Source organism: Plectropomus leopardus, chromosome 17, assembly GCF_026936395.1.
Source record: "Plectropomus leopardus strain MGB_pleo_1.0 chromosome 17, ASM2693639v1, whole genome shotgun sequence".
Classification (NCBI taxonomy): Eukaryota; Metazoa; Chordata; class Actinopteri; order Perciformes; family Serranidae; genus Plectropomus; species Plectropomus leopardus.
In genome coordinates, this window is record NC_142192.1 from 9602203 (window position 1) to 9623132 (window position 20930).

General features: G+C 37.7%; 1 long non-coding RNA gene across 1 annotated transcript; it reads left to right on the forward strand.

Moving 5' to 3' along the window:
- Nucleotides 1-449: 449 nt before the first annotated feature.
- LOC148186603 (uncharacterized) lies at nt 450-19549 on the forward strand. The gene is made up of 4 exons (XR_015779477.1): nt 450-637; nt 8680-8867; nt 18763-18851; nt 19144-19549. It is a non-coding gene; the product is annotated as an uncharacterized LOC148186603 (long non-coding RNA).
- The last annotated feature ends 1381 nt before the right edge of the window (nt 19550-20930 follow it).

The window sequence follows — 20930 nt, forward strand, 5'->3', positions numbered from 1 at the left end:
ACAGGGATAATTAGCCCAGTTGCCACAATTAAATATTGGCATTGTACCATTCTGTAAATGACGGATATGTTACATTCCTGTGTTTTTATACGTACGATGAAGGTCAGATATAAGCTGCATTTTGGAAGAGGTGGATGGTGTAACAACTAGATGAAATGGCTGCTAAGTAGCAGCAAAGTGCTATTTGAAACAAAAAAGCTGGGATTTTTCAACAGCATGTGACAACATTTCCATCTGTGTTTGTAGCAACCATACTGGATATTGTAAGTCCAAACATGATGTTTTCTAATCCTTACCAAGTTATTTTTTGCCTAAAACTAATGTTAACCAGGCCGTTATCATAACAACAAACTGAAACTTGAACTGTCCCTAAAAATGAAACGTACAACTAACAAATGCCACATCTGTGGTTTGCAGAAAGGGACATTGCCAGCATTTATTGTGGTTATTGGGTTTGTTTTGATAATGGTTTACAAATCATTTTCTAATGATTTATATGTCATTTATTCATTAGTAAGATGAGCTTTTTTTCCCCTATTTTTTCTTCATAATTTACCCAGGAGCTGCATCTTACCTCGGCCAGCTGCAGAAGTACAATGTGTTCCCTGTTGAGGTCTTCTGGGACTGACTGCACAAAGTAAGAACCACCAGCCACCAACGCAAATATTTGATAATGATGTTGTTATAAATAGGGATGCACGATAATATCAGCATATCATCAGTTTTGTATTTTAGGTATCCATCTGCTGATGGTCTATTACAACAAGAGTATGCACCACATGATGTTCATTCCACAACAGAGGAGACTTGATGATCACTAAAATTAGGAGGGCAAAAAAGTGGATATGTCAGTATTGATATCAGTATTGCTTATCAGCCAAATGATTTGTTATATCTCTGCATGTCAGATATTCGCAAAAAATTCAAAATCGTGCATCCCTAGTAAACTCTGCATCCCTGTCAGTAAATGTGTGATACAGTAAGTTCTTTCTAAATGTAAATTAGTAAACATATGAGAAAATTACGTGCAAATTAATCTTTTTTAAAAAAGACAAAGACAGTTTAGAAAAAAGAAATAACTTGGAAAAAGTGCATAAAAATTACTTATGTGAAATAGTTTTAAATGTTACGATGATAATTATACATTTAGTCTTACCCTAGCCTTTTTAAGAATAATTTTGTAAAGCTATTAATTTCTTGCAATTTGTGGAACATTTCTTGTCAAGTCTGTCATTGTCTTTTTTGTGTGTTTTTTAAAGAAATCGCACTAATTTGTTCAGGGTTCAAAGGTTTAAATATTTGTGAAAGGCGTCTGAAAGCAGCACAAGAAAAGTCACGTCCCTCTGTGTTTCAGAGGGTTGACAAAATAGTCATGTTTTGTGATTCAACTTATTGATTAATCATCAAGTGTCTGCACTGTTTTTGTTTTTCAAACATAGATCAAACATGACGAAATAGAAATCTTTAGCCAAAGTTCACTAAAAAGCATTTATCTTCGTACCATTTAGATTATTTTATCATCAGTATTCTTACTCTTGCTGGTTGCTGTCCTCCAAAATGTCAAGCTAAATGTTTGAGAGCATCCAGGTGTTGATGACCGTTCATTCTTTCATGATTACATATCACTTCATCCCAAATGATGACTCTACCTTGAAGATGTCTAAAATTTAAGGCATCAATCAGAAGTGAACTCACTTATTTCTCACATAACAAATAAATATTCCTGATGTGGCAGACTCATTTCTTTCTTCTGCATCCGTTCTGACAGCAAAACAATATAGTGCCATAAACTTTTGTAAAAACACTAAGCCTCAATGCAGGATTTGAAGAGAAACTGAAGGTTTAAAATCACCCGAGACATCTCATCATGGACAGAGAGTTCAATCCGATCGCTTGTTGACATGTTTGTCCCTGCTGAGATCTGCAGGCAGTCAGAACCATCTTGTAAAGTGTTGTGTACCTGTCAGGAATGAGCCTTGTTTTGGAAGATACAGACGACATAATTCATCAGGCCGAGGGAGAGGCTCTTGAAGAATGGAGAAGTGACAAAGTCGATTCTTTCGAGAATAATGACGGCTGCCAGCGTGCTGAATGGATGGAGTGTCTTTTAGGATCTATCAAAGCCTTTTTCCATTGCTGTAAAGCCCACAGGTGTGTTGTGAGACGCCGTCAGTGTTGTGTCAAAGTATCTGACATATTGAGTCATTTATGAGACATTAAGTGTGATTTTGTGTGTGTGTGTGTGTGTGTGTGTGTGTGTGTGGATATCATAATTTCACTATTGTGTTATTTAATTTATGCAATCAATGGAGTGGACCTGCTGCAAAAAGTTTGCATAATATAAAAATGCACGCTAGAAAAAAAGCAGGTTTGGAAGAAGTATTCAATCATTTACTCAAGTAAAAGTAGCACTATAACAATACTCCACTGAAAGTGAAAGTACAGAGTGTTTGGCACAAAATGTTCCCAAACTATCAAAATAAAAGCACTCATTGTGCAGGATGGCCGCTGTCAGTTTTCTAATTTGCATAGACATACCACTGGACCATTATTTAGGAATGATGTATCAGAAGTACTTTCATGTTGTAACATAGACGAGCTTATTTTAACCCTATAAAACCTTGTTTGTCATCCATTTTCTTGTGCTGCGTGAAGACAATGACTAACTTGGTAAGAAATTTCCCACAAATTGCAAAAAAAAAGTTAAAGGTGACGAGAAGAATTACCTGAGAATTACTTTTTAAAAAGGGGGAAGAATTATTAGAATTATTATTTGAAATATATATAGAAATGTATCAAATAATAAAAAAAATAATTATTATAATATATTATAATTCAATATTTTTTGGGTCATTTTCCTTTCTCTTTTTTTTTTTTCTTATTTTCAGGTAATTTTCCTCTAACTTTTTGCTAATTTCATTATTTATTTTGGGGCCCTTTGTTGTTAAGCTGCTTACTGCCCTCTCCCAATGTTTATGAAAAAAATCAAAACAATTTGCTCAGGTTTAAAAGTGTTAACTACTTACTGTATGTACTGATGGGTAGCTAGATGCACCAAATTTTATAGATTGATCATCATTTAAAATTTTAATTTATAAAGTAAGTAGTACCTTTAGTTGTAAAATAGATGTAGTGGAGTAAAATCTATAGTATTTCCCTTTAAATGTAGTTGAGTAGTAATATTATTTGGCATAAAATCATAGTAAACATACTTAGTTACTTTCCATCCCATTTTGGATCACATTGGTCTGGTGGTGATAAAGCCTCAGGGGCAAAATTTCCTCTTCTGTGTGCCGGGTCCTTTTGACTTACTTCTATAAACAGATATTTGCATATGAATGCAAATAAATAAAGAAAAGTTAATGTAAAGCTAATAGTGTTAGACAACAGCCAATGGTTTCTGAGATTGCATTCAACCAATGCAGGCCCCTTTCACTCCTTTGAAAGCTGCTCAGTGGCGCATTGAGCCAGAAAAGTTTGACTTACTGAGTAAAAAATTACCCAAATCTTTTGCATTGTGGGGCTAACAGACCAAGTGCCCCAACCGAGCAGTTGTTTTCCAGTTTAGCCCTTCACTGACTTAATTTGAGATACAATTATACAATCATAGGGCTCTTTTAGACTTTCAAAATGATGTCAGACAAATGGATGGAATTCTGATAGTGAAATGAGTCTTTTCGCAGGGATTGTTACGCTCTAAGGAATGTTTCCACTGACTCGCAGATGTCTATCGAACAGGTCTATCGAGCAGGTCTATCGGAAAATGTATTGTTAGGCCCACTGGCATAATTGGCATGATGTGACAAGCCGGGAGGTTGTAATTCCATGTTTGGCCACTGTGTCCAATGCTGTTGCTGGAGGCTTGGTTCTACCTCTTCACAGCAACTGTTTAACTGTAGCTCGAATGACTTGACCACAAACATATGGACTACATATGGACGTGCCCACAAGATCTTGGCTCCGGAAATGTTTTGCAAATGTTACACCATCATGGCTCAAAAAATTCAGAATAGAAAGATTCAAAATTGATCTTGGTTATTAACAGTTTAATTGTTTTATCACTGCAGTACCATGAGTGGCCACTGAGAAAAAAATTGGTGCAAGGGAGAGCAGTTCTCCTGGGGGCATGGGTCTCAGGGACACATTTACTTTCTGATTTAAATTTTTCTGTCTTCTCCATGACCATGAATTGGTTTGATTCTATCTTCTTGCCATTAAATACACTGTACTTTTTAGGATGAGCTGAAGCTATAAAAATTCCTCATGTTATTAACAATTTTTAAATCAGCAGGGTGAATAAAAATTGAAAATAAATGTTTCCTCAGGGGCAGCAGTGTGTATTTGGTAAAAGATGGACCCTACATGTTCCTATGGGAGTTTGGATGCGTGCTATTTAGGACCTAAGAAACGGTAAATAGGTTACACTCACGGTGCTGTGGTTCCTCCCGCAAATTCCTCATTATTTTGAACTATTCCTGGTATTGGTTGCCAGGTTTGAATGTCAAATGTCGTATTTATTTCATCTTGAGCTGTGCGAGAAACCACTGTCATGTGGCTGGGTTTAGACCCTTGGACAGTGTGACGAGTCTCATTCACATTCTATCCAAACCTGACATCATTTGCATGAGAATAAGCCCAAACTCTGCAAACGTGACACGTCCCAGACAAGGGATCACAACTTGGCTGTCATATTAGGCCGGTAAATTCAGGTGACACGGATCCTGTGTCCTCATCTGGGCCAACCTGACAGTGGTTCATGTTCCCTGCTGTCTTTTTCTGAGGGGCTTTGTGAGGGGAGGGGGTTGCTTTTAATCAGCATGACGAACCCTGCCACCCCCTGCGCACACACACACACACACACACACTCTTGCACTCACACACATATGTGAGAGTGGGCATATGCTGAGGGGCAGTGGGCTGGCCGTTGTGCCATCATTAGTCCAAGCCTACACCGCAAGCTTCTGACACATGTCGAAGGAGCTTCATTCGACCTACAGAAGGTGCATCCGCATTATGCAAAGGTAGCAGTGTCTTTATGTGCAGCGCTACTGTCAGAGGCTTGAAGGAAGAACTGAGGAAGGAAGTGCAGGGGCCTGGGGGGAGAGAATGAGAGGGGGGAGGAACAGACATGGAGAGAGAGAAAAGCTGAGAATCAATAAGAGAAGGGGAGAAATCTGTTTAAGTCATGATTATGTGCTGCAAAGTTGTAATTTTTAAACAAATTAAAAGCTGGGTGACATAATTCAAATAAATTATATTCTTGAATTAGTTAAAACAAAAGAATCCTCTTAGTCAAAATTACAAGGTATTATTTCAACAGAACTTGAAATAGTTCATCCTCTTTGTCACAAATATATTGTTTTATGGAAAACAATTTTCTTTTTACTTGATATTAGACCGAGGTCTGTTTTGTGATGTTGCAGTGAGAGGCGTTTGTGGTGGAAAAGTGGCAATTTTTTTTCAAGACAAAAGCTTTTTTTCTCACCTGTGCCCCCTGGCATTTTGATGACTCACTCTGAATTGGACTGTGTTCAAGTTAGAGGCACAGTAGGACACGTGTCACTGATGATCAAGTGCTGCAGTGCAGCAACATTAGTGTCACAGACTACATGACGCCTGCCTGCTCACACCAGAGAAAAGTGCACAGTGTCGTGTTTATCTGGTGTTATTGTGTCTTAGTGTGTGGTACTTTTTTTTTTTTTTTACAGATTGCAATGTGTTACCTTTGGTACACACAGTATCTCTTGAGTAGAAAATTGTTACCCTTTTATATAGATATGGCTGTGGTGTTAATATGTACCCCTATCAGAATTGAATTTTCACTAAATTATTCCCTGTATCGTTTCCTGTGATCAAATATCAATTTACTATGATCAGAAAAATAGTGGCTCTTTGCAGCACAAAGTACTCCAATTTATTTCAAAACTCTAAAACTCCAAACAAAGTCAACCTCTATGTTAAAATGGCCTACTTTACAGGAGAAATAAACATGTTTACAGTGTGGTACAAAAAACATTTTTAGTCCCCATACCTAACTTGTCCGTTCATGACGATTGTACGGGGGGTGTATTTACGTAATGCATCGATTTACATTTCATTAAGGTCCAAAGTTATGCATATGTAAAGGTCCAGTGAAGACTTGGGTTTTTGTGACATTACAATGATCTTTTACATTTTTGCATCGGTCACTGTAGTTTCAATAGGTTTCAATCTGTAACCACTGCTAGATGCTGTTAAATCCTACACTAGACCTTTAATGGCGTGGCCACTTTGAGTGACAAGTGGGTACCATTCGTTGATAACTACTACAACGGTGACAAGATTGGTTTGGTAATGTAACCATGGAGTCACCTCAGATTCACAGAGTATAGAGGTAGCTGTAGCCGCCGCTATTTCATGGTGTTTTCAGTTCATGAAAGAATAACTAAACCCCCCACTTTTGGTTTGAATGCCTCTTCCCTTTAGTATGGAAAAAAAGTCTCAAAAATGTGAAGCCTGGGAGCTACAACACACCCAGTCATGCTTATTCTCGATCCACAGCACCTCCCTGCCCCCCTGCACACACACAAAGTATTCAGTTGGTGAGAAGGCGCTGATAGGGGCTGGTGATAAAAGCAAGCTCCTGGTACGAGGAGAAAAAATCAATTGCACTAGCCAGGTTTTAACCTTTAGAGGGCAGTCACTATGCATATTTATTTATCAATATGTAGAATTTTTATACTTTGTACTCACATTTGGAGGGTTGGGCCTGAATCAATCAACCACACTACTAAATGCATATATGTATTGCTTTTTAACTGAAAAAAGTGGTTTGGGGGATTAGTTATTCTTAAAAAATAAGTGTAATGTTTTCGTCAGCCAAAAAGGTTTTGTTCTGCAGTCGTATGATAACTTTTTCTGGTAAAAATATTTTGTTTAATGGTTTTAAACCTGTTTTTCCTCTGACAAATTAGCATTAGCATTATCAGAGTTAACCATAGCCTATAATGCACCATGCTAACCAAGCTAGCAGCTAGCATAAGGGTTAGCTCTACCCTCTGGTCTAAATATGGTCTCCTACGGCTCCAAAATGGCAAGATTGCAAACATAAAACACTTGAAACTCCAAAACGGGAGTCCACAAACCAATGTGTAAAGACATGGTGGCTATATTCATTATATTAATATAGTCGATGACTAATTCAAAAACAAAGAATTTATTTTTCTTTTCTTTTGCAGTATACAACTGTCACTGCTCAATGCTCCATTCTGTTTTAATGTACAGTTTGAAGGTAACTTGTATATTTTGTTATTTTTCTACTGCTCTGTTTTTTTTATTCGAAAAACAACACTAAAATGTCATCTAACAATGAGTGCATCTGTAAAAGAAAATAAATAGGCGCTCAGTGTCACAGGAGTGAGGCTGCCTTTCTTGCAGTAGACACTGATAATTACAAAGTCTTTTAAATTTTGCCATGTTTGCAAAATTATTGGCTGACTTAAAGGTTAACTGCCATCCCATCTGATGCATGTGCACTCCGCTCTCAGGCCAAAACGTTCTCATCTGCACAGACAGAGAGGTAAAAGTTTGAAAGAGTCGTGAAGCAAAGGAGCCGTATATTATCACGTCATCTGTGTTCCTCTTTCATCCAACTTTAAACAGACGCTCAATAACTTGCACAGCTTTAAGAGATGTGTTAATAGAAGAACCAACAATCCACTTAATGCCTAAAGTGAAGGGTAGAGTCATTTTTACAAGTCCAGAGATGAGATTCTGCTTTCATTGCCCACGTCAGTACAATGATTTAGTACCAGCCCCTGCCAGTCCTTTGTCACTTGGGCACTGCAATCTTTCTCTGTCAGTTGCCAGGGGGAAGGACTGAGATTCAGTTTTTCCAATAACGCTAAATGCATTGCCAACAGCACATGGTCCAATAGCTCATGAATATGAATATACATATAAATAGACAAGTTGAGGAGGCGGATGGATGTTGGCCTGTCACTTTTGCCTTGCCTAACATCTCCACTGAGGGTAAGTTGTGTCCTGGATTCACAGCACAACCGACTTCCTGCAAAGTCACACCAGGCTCCCCTCTTTTTCTCTCTTAAAGGCGCTGCACATATCGCTGTTTTATTAGCTCCAAATTAAGTCGCTATCATTAGCACAAGTTTGACATCTCTTTAATTAACAGTTATCCCAACAATCAGTCGGAATAGAGTGGCAGGGAAATGACAGGAGGGTGGTGGAGGAGCGGCGGCAGCATGGTGACAAGTGTGGACTTTTTGCTACTGCATTAATATGATGAGTTGGTTTGATGAGCTAAATACACCCAAACAGCTGTTTACATACATGCATCTGGCAAGATCTAATCTGTGGCCATTGCATCTCTGCTAAGAGACTGAATTTGAGATGTTTATCTTGTGAGTAACTCTGCTTTATTACACAATAAGAACTGACAACTGAGTGTGTATATAAATTAATTCATTTCTGTTTTGTTCTCTCTATGGGAAATTCGTGCTAATCTGTGATTTTTTTCTCTCTCTCACACGAGAGACAATGTGACAATTAGTCGATACTTTTGTGAATCCAGTTTCTTTTTTACTGTGCTAATTCATTTTTACAGCACCTTTTGTCTGACTGTTCATGTTCATAGTATGACATTCTGATCTGTAATCACTCATTGAATTTGTGTCTCCATAGACTGTATAAAAGAAGTGGACGTAGCCATTGACATGTCACCCATTGATTTGTGAACTACCATTCCGAAGCCTTGAGCTCAGCACTTTGGCCGTCAGCATTGCAGCCAGAAGTGACCGTATTTGGAGTGAGGTGTGGATCTGACTGAGAACCTGAGGACAATGCTGTGGAAGCGACTTGTCAATCACAAGGTAACCACTCCCTAACGCATACTCTGCTTCGTCGTCCATTTTACACTAAATGGAACCATAATGTACAAAATCAGCTTTATATTTTATTGAAGAAGACTTGAAACTAGCAGTTCTCTTCTTCTTCCGTGTTTTGATGGGATCATTCACTTGGCCCTTCTGCCCAACAGTGCTTGTATGAACACTACAAGCTTCTGCTGTAAAAACATTACATTTCTTGTATTGGTTAAGCCAATACTTAAGCAAGCTAAGGAAGCTAACCGCTGGCACCAACAAGTCCAACATAAGACGGGCCAACTTGGCGTCCATCGTCATCCTCTCCTTGCTTGTAAGTGAAAGTGAAGATAAAAGCCAATCCCAAACTCACTGTTGATTTGAAACAATTTTTGTCTGCTTGGCATTTTGTCTCACCATAGACAATTTATGTTCTTTTGGCAATGTGCCTTGATTATTGTGGCTTCCTTTTGGATGTGTGCTGCTACTTCCCCAATCACTACATTTTAATAAGGTGCCAACCTCACATATGCACTGTTATTGGCGGGGGCTACAATCCCACAATCATCTGCAACAAAACAAAATAAGAAGAAAATAAAGTAATAATAATAGATAATAAAGTAATAAAGTACAAGCAGGGCGCAGAGTCTCCAGGGGACAACACACTGCCACATGCCCCTGATGGGTCAGAAGTGACAAATAAGATGGATTACTTTTTTGAGTATATACGTTGTTTTTGAGGAAAATATTGTATATTCTCATAGCAGTAGTGAATGGAAATTCACATTAATCAGCATTTTCTCTTGCTGGTTTCTTTAAATTTGGCTAAAATTTGTGCTACATTTTGATAAAACCTGGCTATTGTAACATACCAGAGGTTTGTTAGAACTTGGGTCAATTAAGTTCACTCACTTTCTGAAATCCTGACCCCTGCCCAACCCCATTTATCCCCCAAAATTTCAGCTTTCTGTCATTTGATGAACAAGAAGGAAAGTCCTATAAAGAGGTATTGCAGTCATCTTTGTCAGATTGACTATAAAAGCTTCACTTGAAGCTCTCAGACAACTTTGTTTAACAGACCTGCACCCTGAAATTACAAATTTATCTTCTCAAAAGTTGATGAATTTCTGTCTGTTGACCTTTGCCAAGACGCTCGTTGACAAATGTGCACATTAAATCCAGACTTAGTTCAAAAACTATGCTGGAGGAAAGGAAATGAATTAATTCAGAAAACTAAATACTAAACTTGCAATTTGCAACATTTTTTTTCTCTTAAGATCACCTGTTAGCCGCATTAACACTCATTATTAAATTAAAGTGCATGGAACCATTTTAAAACCCTTCAATCCTCTAAATAGAGGTGGAATTTTATTTTGAAATGTATGTGTTGATGCTCCACTTGAAGCTTTTGGTTTGAGCATCCTTCCAGTGAAAACTACACATATTGCTCTTGTCATACCTGTCCAGCATACAATGCAAGGAGAAGCTCTGCTTTGTTTGTCAAGACACTCACCAAACTCGGCTCCCCAACTCCTGGTTTAACTCCCACACTGTCACTATCTGGCTCGCTTCTCTACCGCCGTGGGAGTATTAACGCGTGACATCTACAATGGCCTGAACACAACACGCCGAGATTGAGTTCCTCATTCTGCCTATACGCGTCTCCTCTTACCTTCACTCTGAGTTAAGCCAACCCCACTGCTGGGAAAGAGATGTGACAAAACCAGGGGGAAGGGAAGTGGAAAATAAGGAAGCGCCAAAGCCGAGCTGCCACTCAGCGACAGGCGTTTTGACAATCATAGGCTGTCATCACTTTCTGATCAGACCTGTCAGCAAGAAATGCGGCAACAAGACAGCACTGCAAAAAGAACATCCGCATGTCTCCCTCCTTACTGTACACACACACACACACACACACACACACACACACACACACACACACAGACACACACACACACACAGACACACACACACAGATATCCAGAGTTGTATTATTTATGTACACACACATCACATCGAGACATGCAAACACATCAAACATGTCAGAAAGTGCTACGTACCGGCCCTAAGAATAAAACCGGTTTGGTTGCACAGCGAATTGGCTGCACCTCCTGCAAGTGCTGCAGGGAAACCCCACTCAAAAAAAGCATAAAGGCAGCATGCAGTGGCTTTGCAACCTGACAGCTGATGGAGGAAAAGTATTTTTGAAACTAGTGGAAAATTATTTAAGCACTGAGCTTGATTTATACGCCACTATGACCAGCAATCAACTCACACCATGAATCCCTTTGGTGCAGCTTTCTCACTGAAGTCAATTGAGTCACATTAAACACTCCCTTGTGCTTGTGCCCTGTTTTAGCCACAGTGTTTAATCCCCAAATTCAAAGAGTAACCAGAAAGCTGCGGCAGTTTGAGAGCAAAATAGAGCTAAAACAGACTCATGAGGAAAACTGAGAGTTGTGCTCAATTCCAGCCAATAGATCCAATTATCATTCTCCGTCCAAACAGAGGAAAACAAGAAACAGAGAAATGAAATAACATCTGTCACGTCATCTGAGTCTAACTGCCAGTCAGAGGAGCCAAGCTGCCATCTGTGAGAATGGTGGAAATGAAAGGGGATCTCTAAAGCATTATTTATTTGGATTTTTTAGTGGTGGGAGGACATTGTCTCACTCGCTTCAACATTTTTAGAGAAATATCAATTGAATTGTTTGAGTAATATTGTTTTTGATAAGCTTTTAAGCTTTAATCTGAGTTTCTTTTATCTAATATTTTCCAGCATGCTGTGCATAACATGACCTCAATTTGCTGTTTCAAGCCAACAAATACTTTTGTGTGTGTGTGTGCGTGTGTGTGTGTGTGTGTATGTGTCTACAAATTTAGGCAAGGACCCAAAACAAGGCTCAACTGATTATTCCTCAGTTTAAATTGAATATTATTAGAAACTCACCCAAATACAGAAAACTCAAACTGCAATGCTTCTCAAATATGTTATATTCATGTAAAAACAGTTATTACAGTATGGCCCTGACATGTTTACTTATTTTTCTTACAACTCTAAATTCATTGACTGACTGTAACTAACATTTGCATTTCCAGTCCTGTATATCATGCTGAAAACATTTTCTTAAATTTGTATTTTTTAAGGCAAGAGTGTAAGTTTTGTTTCAGCATTAGGGGGATGCATATGTAACGGGGGGCATGGATGTCGTCCACAAGTGAATTTTGAGTATCAAACACTTTATTTCCTGCACTCTGATGAATTTTCATGCACCACTTTGTGCCTTTTCAGCATCATTTTCATTCGCAAATGTCTTGGATTTCCTCTGCTACTGTCATGTTTTTATCAAGGGGGACAAATGCATGTTTGAAATATTGTGGGGGAGATGTCCTCTTCATCCCACCTCTGAAATCTTCACCTGTGGTTTAAGGTATTATCGAAACATATTTTACATTTTATATTTTTATTTTTTTATTTTTTATTTTTCTAAGGAACATAATACAGCATATGAAGTCTACCATGGCAATTACCAATAGGTCTAAATGTGCATTTTTTAATGTACTATTTGACCAAAAGGTGACTACTTTGCATTGGGCTTTTTATGATATTTGGTACTTTAATTTTGCAGAATTGTCAGTAAAAGCAAAAAAATCTGTCCTCGCATTACTAAATTCTGTATTTTCCTCTGAGACTTTTCCTCTTTTGCATTAGGAATCTATAGCTAGCCAAGCTAGGGAGACTCAAGAATCGCCCCTGTTATTGAGGTTATGTAAAAAAATTTAGAAGAAAAGGCGCCAGGCTGTAGATGTGTGACACACATTTTAGTCAACAAATGTTAAAACACTTAAAGGCTACTTGGTTTTAAAATTGGAGAATGCAGGAATTTCTTTATTGAAATTTAAATTAATATTGAAATAAAAAAAAACCCCAAATATTACTCATTTCCATATTATTTTTTTGTTAACGCCACAGGGCGTAGAGGTGTTGTAGCGACGCAGGTTAAAGGCAAAAGTTATGTGTTTAATTACTGGTAACAACAGGAAGTCTCAATCACTTTTAATCGAGCTTTATAGGATTCACTATCTTTGTGACAACTCCATCATCACACCGCAGTGCTTTATTGAAATCAATGATGACATCAAGAGAGACTCCGGAGCGCTACATGTTGTATATTTGTTTGAGTGTCTCTGCTGTTCATTAGCTGCACATCTGTCACTGCTGATGATCATTATAACACTAACTGCCACGAGAGCTGGAAAATTACTCTGAGAGACATCAGAGAAGCCTGAGTGGCAGCTGTCAACCCAAAATCTGAAATGAAACAAGACTGAACGTTTTAACACACGCAATATCATTGTAAAGGGGTTCAGTCAATGAATAAAACATTAAAAGTACCTTATTTTTGGATCCAGAGCATGCCTTAATCTTTCATCTCAGCTCACCTTTTTTTGTGGTTGAAATGACAATTCAATTAAACTTGAGTTTAAACTTTAACTGTTATTATAACCAATCCAAGAAATCATTAAAATGTAACTAACATTTTTGTTGTTTTATTTTTTAAATCTTTGTAACAAAATAAAAAGCAGGTCAAGATTCCGTCGTTTATTATTGTTATATAATCACGTGTAAAAGTCAAACAAAATTTATCAAACCTGATAGCAGAAGCATGATTGTCAGGCTTCTTTTTCTATTTTTCTGTAGCATTTCTTGTAAGGCAACTCCAGCAGTCACGCTGCCAATTCTTCAACAAAATCCTTTGAATAATAAATTAACACAAATACAATATACAGTAAGTGCTATTACTTTTCTTGGCACGACTCATTGGCTTTTTTTTTTTCATCAACCATCAACAGATATTAAATCTACATAACAGAATTGCAACCCATCCTTTATTTTTCTCGCTTCTTTCATTTTTCACACCGTACTACATCATTTTTACTGGACTGAATGGACTAAATCGTTTTAACAGACAAGTCACATTGTTGTAAAGGGGTTTAGTGAATGAATAAAACATTAAAAGTATCACATTTTTGGATCCAGAGAATACATCAATCTTTCATCTTAGCTTTTATTTTTTTACAGTTGAAATGACATTTCAAACTTGAACTTAAGCTTAAACTTTTATGATGAACTGATACAAGAAATAATTCAAATTTAACTTACAAAAATGTAACAAACATGTCAATACAGTAAATAATATTTTCTGACAGTATGACCCACTGGCTTTTTTATCTAACCATCAACAAATAGATTAATATATCTACATAGCAGAACTGTAAACCATCCTTTAATTTTCACACCATACTACATCTTTTTTTTTAAAAATGATTTGGACCCCAAGTGACGTGAAAGATTAAACTGAAATGGCCCTCAATCACAAATATATAAAAACAATATTTAGGATAAGATGGTTGTTGTCTTATTTTCTATAACCCTAAATGTTGTACCATTTTTCCATCTCTTCTTGCACACTTCTGCTATCACCTTTCTGTCTCTTTATTCTTTTGTTTCCAATGTCATATTATTCCCCTTCTGGCTTTGTCATTTGCACAACCTCAGCCTGGTTCAGAATCTAATGTGGACCTTTTCTATTAACTTTAAAATGTAGTCTTTACCTAATACAATGCGGAACAGTTAATGGAGATTAAATCGAGATCATGCAATTCCCCACTAGAGATTAACTGAGAGAAAATGAAAGCAAATAACACTGATGAGTTTGCAATTAGACTATTCCAGGAGAACATTAAAACTACACTGTACAGTGGTGGTTTGAAGTGAGAAGCCAAAGTGTGTTTCTGCAGACAGATCTGAAAGAACAGGAGCAGATTGGGCATTTGAGGTTTCAGTGTGGTAACTGTATGTATCACATTCAAGGGTATACAAGGAAAAATACATAGCTATTAGTCAAGATCCCTGAATAACAGCAGAAAGAAGACAGAAAGAAAATGAAATAAAAAAAGTAAGGATTGACTAACTCTAAAAGATAAAATCAAAGCAAATAGACAAGAGCAAAAGAAATTATAAACTAAGGTCGGTTTAAAAAACAGAAAGTATAAAGATGACATACGTACATTTGTCAGATTCCAACCACAATTAAATGCCTGCACATTGTAGTTAAAGATTCATATTAAAATAGTGCCCATTTAAAAGTGCCCACATATGCTATCACCACACCCACCCCCTGCAAAGAGAACATTTTTTGACATGATTATGCCTAATGCACTCTGAGGCTGGCACAATATCAGATTTTCACTACACCACTGTTGTGAGTTCACAATAACGATATTATCATGATATACAGTATATAGAAAGTATGAGAAAGAAAGATATAATAATAATGCTATCTGTTGGCTTTATCTTTAACTTTGTTTAAGTGAAAAGGCAACCAGATTGTGTTGGGGCAGGGAGAAATAGTGAGAAGTGAAAGAATGGGAATGTTTTAATAGGTGCTTCTTTACACCAGCTATACTATCATATGTGTATTATTGATATGATATCAGTGTTTAATTTTCAAATATCACAATATTTGTCACCACTAATACATTCAAACTTAAGGAAGCCGAGAATGGCCTTGCTTGCATTCTTTCTAAAACAATGTTATCTCGAGATCCATACTATTTTTTTCATTTTCTATAGAAAATGAGCATTGTCATCTCAAGACCACAAGAAAAGGCGATTTCCTCTCATTACAAATAAAGTTTTTATGAGACATAATAATATCAGCACTCCCTTAAAATTTAAAACAAAACAATAAATAGCCCTATGTATAAACAAATAAATCTGGATCTCTAAATAACAAACTAAAGTAATAAATGCCTAAATAAATACATAAATCTGTAATTGAACAGTAAAACTTGTCAGTCATGAATTAATAAATGTGGAACTGAGCATAAATCAAACAATAAAAAAACCTAAGTGGCATCAGCCAGACAGAAAAATCAGTTGACCTCTAAGTACCCATTATTGATCAATGCATCACGTTGTGCTTTAATCACAGTGTAACACAAGCAGAATCATGGACCAGTTACGAAAAAAGTTGGTTTTTCACGGCAATTTTCACATTATCTTGAAAACTGACCTCTTGAGAGTCAACATAAAATCTGAAAATGAGCTTTGTTACCTCAAGATAAAGAAATAATTAACTTCACATTACATTACAATACATTAGAAATAAGATCGCAGGCTTCAAAACACATACACACTCGTGTCATATTTTTTGTCCTCTTCCAACTGCTGGTGGAAAAATTGAAATCAAGGTGGTGGAAGAAAAATGAATTCTTCCTGCCAACTTCATATCTAATTAGAAACATCTTTTCCTGGGCGCCACAAGCCTGCCTCGGCCCGAAGCTCCACACAGTCCTGGATCACATTTTTGATCCACGCACCCCCCATCCCACACAGTAGCACTGTGCTCCGGGATGATTCTGACAAGAGAAACAAGGAAACGGGAAGGGATGGTCCGGTGTTGTGGCAGGCGAGAACCAATAGTCTGTCACCCTCTGAAGCCACCATAGAAAATAAACAACAAACAAGACAACAACACTGAGATGATCTGAATCAGGTCTGCTGCAACAGCTCCCTGATCTGTAGCTTTTGTCTTGTTTTTGTTCCTTACACTAACAGCTAAACAAACAAACAAACAAACAAACACAGCTCCCACAACCTTATGAGTGACTGTTAGCCTTCATCGTGCTTCTCTTCCTCCCACACATGCATCACTCCGACACACATCAGTGTTGTGTAACTTCCCCGCCGCTTGATGAACCCGTGTTTAGCGCGGCGGCGACTGAGGATGTGTTTGTGTCAATGCTCTGTGTCAAGGTGTTTGCAGATATTAAGTGATTGTTACACACAGACTAATTAAAAAGGTGCATTTCAAAAGCATAAAATGAATATGCAAATGGTCTGTGTCTGCACCTCGTTTTCTGAAGTGGCGATAACAATGTGGCTCTAAGCTCTTCTCTTAACTGTAATTTTCTTGATCCACCGTGACAAACAAACAGAAACGATAATCCTATTATGTTTTTAATGGCGCAGTTTTGTTTTCTGGAGGCAGTCTGTGAGAGATGCTGTGTTTTTGTGTGCGTGCAGTTGTTTTCTTCGCCGTCACTGACAGAACTTGAAATCAATTTTCAGCCACTTCTGTTTCAGTCTGTGCAGTTTTTCCAGCTAATTCCTGCTTCTTTTTGTCTTCATTGTTGTGATGCGTGTATGTCCTTGTACCGGTCAACTGAAGAGAGCACAGTTTTCTTCTTCAGGGCAGAATTTACATTAAGTAGCTTAGCATCACTCTGGGTTATTATATGCTGCCATATTTCATTGCTGCGGGAAAGATATGTCCATTTGTTTTGGAAGGTTTTTCCGAAAACATTGACATTTGGAATATTCTGTTGTCTTTATTATTATTATAGCATTTGAATTAATGTCTCCTCAGTGAAATGTTGTGGTGTTTCATCCACATGATGCACTCTGCTTTATTAACCTCAAACATAACAGGATGTGCTGTGTACTTGCAGCTGACAAGAAAGTCAAACCAAACATAATTCAACTGCCTCCCATCACTATACATTAGAGGCAGGAATAAGCCATCTGTAATAGTGGTGGAATAATAGTTTATATTTTTGAACCTGTGTGGACTGTAAATGATCTGCTTAATAGCTCTGTCTCAAATGTGTAAACTGAGTGTTATAAAGTATCAACTCTTCGAAATCTGTGTCAATATCAGATTTTTTGTGCTGCGTTCAGAAAACTTTTACAAGAATTCAAAACTATCCTGACAATTTCAAAACAAACAGCAAAAGACCAAAAAATGACCCGAAAATCAGCGTTAAAAATGATCAAACAACAAATATCAAGAAATTATGTATTTATAGTTGTAAATGATTAAAATTAGGCTACAGAAAAAAATGTAATTATTATTTTTTTTTTACTTTTTGCCTTTTTGGAGGGATATTTCAGGTAATTTTTCTATAACTTTTTATTATTTTCTTGCTAGTTTTTGTGTAATTTCTTGTCAAGTAGCTCATTGCCTTCTTTTCATTTTTAAAAGAAAGTAAGCCAAATTTCTCAGGTTTCAAAGGGTTAAAATTTTGTATGTATAATACAGGAATATGCTTTCTGTAGATGATATTAGCCTTGAGCCACTTAAAACAAATAATCAGTAGTCAAAGCATCCAAATGTGCACAGTGTCTCAGAACGTCACAATTCCCATAATGTCATTAACAGACAGCAAAGTAAGATAAATTTGTCCTCAAAATCAACATATGCTTTTATGTAAATCAGTAATTATTCATTATCTTGATAGTTAACGTGAGAGAACAACGCACAGTAAACATTTTCTTATTCATTCATAATTGAAAATTTTATCCTTTCTATCACATTTGTGTGTTTAGCTGACCTGCTGTGCACTGACTGCTAAGACTCTCTAGGTTCCATTAGCAATTAATTTGGATTAATTAATTGGAAGTGTACTAATTGAGCACTGTCTCTGTTTTCCCCATTGGCCTATTTAGTACCAAATTACATCATTCGTTCCAGGAAATGTCTGAAGAAATTATTGGGAAATTATTAGGAAAATACAGACGCTTCTAATAAAGTGTTATCTAGAATTTGTATGTGATAATGGCATCTCTTAAATTATTCAGGCAATAAGCATCAGTTTGTAGAAAGAAATATCTTTGAAAACTGCTGTCTGCCACAGTTTTCAGATGCAGTAAGTGTTGTAGTACTTGAGTTCAGTCTTTGTCTAAAGAGCGGAGATCACCTTTGAAAGATCAGTCATAGACCTCTCAGTCAACTGAGATTCCTTTTTTTTCTGTCATCGCACTTCTAGAAATATTTTGGTCCCATGTTTTAGCTGCAGAGTGAGTGCTGGATTCATGATGCTCTGTTCTCCGTTACAGGCAGCTGTGGAGCCAGACCCATGGTGAATCTGAGTAAGACAGTGCCAGCTGCCTGCAGGAAGTGAGGCTTTGCCCGGTCAGGCTCAGAGGTAATGTTATCTTCCTCTTTAAAGTGGTGAATTTACAGCTGAAAGCAACTTCATACGATACAGTCGCTGGCTTTTTAAAAAAAAAAAAAACTAGTGTCGGCTAAAAGAGCTGCACATTTTTTATCCCTTAGTTAATGTAGCTAGCACGCATTAGGTCCAACTTGGCTTGTTTTCTCATTAACGAGGTGAACTTCCCTATTACACTGAACGTCCTGCTGAACCCCACCCCCTGGCAAACTCTCAAACTCAGTCAGTCAGTCAGTCATTTTCTGTAACCGCTTGTCCTCATAAGGGTCGTGGGGGGACTGGAGCCAATCCCAGCAGTCATCGGGCGGAAGGCGGGGTACACCCTGGACAGGTCGCCAGACTATCGCAGGGCCGACACACATAGACAGACAACCATACACGCTCACAGTCACACCTAAGGACAATTTAGAGCCACCAATCAACCTGAGCTGCATGTCTTTGGACTGTGGGAGGAAGCCAGAGACCCCGGAGAGAACCCACGCAGACACGGGGAGAACATGCAAACTCCGCACAGAAGGGCCCCTGCCCACAGACCGAATCCCGTTCCCACCAGATTTCGAACCAGGGACCCTGTTGCTGTGAGGCAACAGTGCTAACCACAAAGCCACCGTGATGATTTAATCTGATTTCATGGTGCACTTTCACATACATACGTATATACAGTATATCAATATAATAAGTGAACGTAGATGAATATTCATTTGTTTTCTGTGGGTGTTTTTATGGGAATGTGGATCTTTCAGATCAATGTAAGAAGTGGCTATTGCATTTTCTACATTACTCTAAGTGTGTCCTGCAGTGGGTGACTTGGTCTCGAGACTCCCTGATCTTAGTCTTGACCTCGTCCACAGTATTTGGACATGCATGCTCATGCTTTCATACAACATCAGACTTATATCGGTACTATCTGGTTTGATACTGTCAAAAAAACATACAGTAACACATGTTCTTGTAAAATGACAGTAAACTGCCGGCAGCTGTAGATGCCTACTGTTACAGTGTCAATACCATAAATTACATTAACACCAAATTACTGATAAATTCATGACAGTATTTACAGTAGAATTGAGGTTTACAGGTTAATATTGGTTCCAAAAAAGCATCAGATTTACAGTGTTTTACTGTATTTTAATTTTAATTTTGTCACAGTCTAGATTTTTGCTGAATGACATGTAGTTTTTATTTTACAGTGTCAATACCATAAATTACTTCAACATTATATTACGGTTAAATATATTACAGTATTTAACAATAGAATTGGTTCCAAAAAGTATCAAGATATACATTGTTTAACTGTATTTTAAAAATCTATACATTTCTGTTAGAATTTGGTGGTATTTTTACAGCAGTTTGTTACAGTCTGCCCTAGTACTATATCTCGCAATTTTAGTAACTAGTAACTAATGGGAAATACTAGTTTGGGTTATATGATATAACAATCTCAAGGTCCACTTACTATGTAGTTCTTGAGCTTTGAGCGACATTGCGCTGTCTTCATCAGCAGATGGAGTTTGCACAGCCGACGGCGTGATGGGTCTGAAGAGGACCTTTGGGTTGAGATTGTTTTGTCAGACTGTTGTTTCCAAAGTCGAGATACTGTCAAAACACTCTAAAATGCCGTCATTATTTGTCAGTACTTTTCCCTGAAGAACTTTTGTGCACCGTATGTTCGTCTCTCTCTCGCTCTCTCTCTCTCTCTCCTCAAACCAGGTTTTGACAGTCACCTCTCAGCCTGCCAAGTTCATACAAATGGCCACTCATGTTTGCATTCAGCAGCACCGGTCACAGCTGCTTGGACGTCTGACAGGCCCGTCTAGAGTTCAGCCACCCTGTCTGTGTTGACAGCTTCTGCTATTAAGGACGCCAGCAGTCCTCGGCTTCCCGCTGAGCTACTGACTGGTTTGGAGAACACAGTATGTGAGTGTGTTTTCCTTCTTTACTCTCAGCTTTTAAGTCTTAAACGTTAAACTTGAGTGCTGTAGTAATATAATAATAATCTGCAGCGAGGTCAGAGGTCATGGCTGGATAAAGAAAAAGAAGAAAGAGAAACAC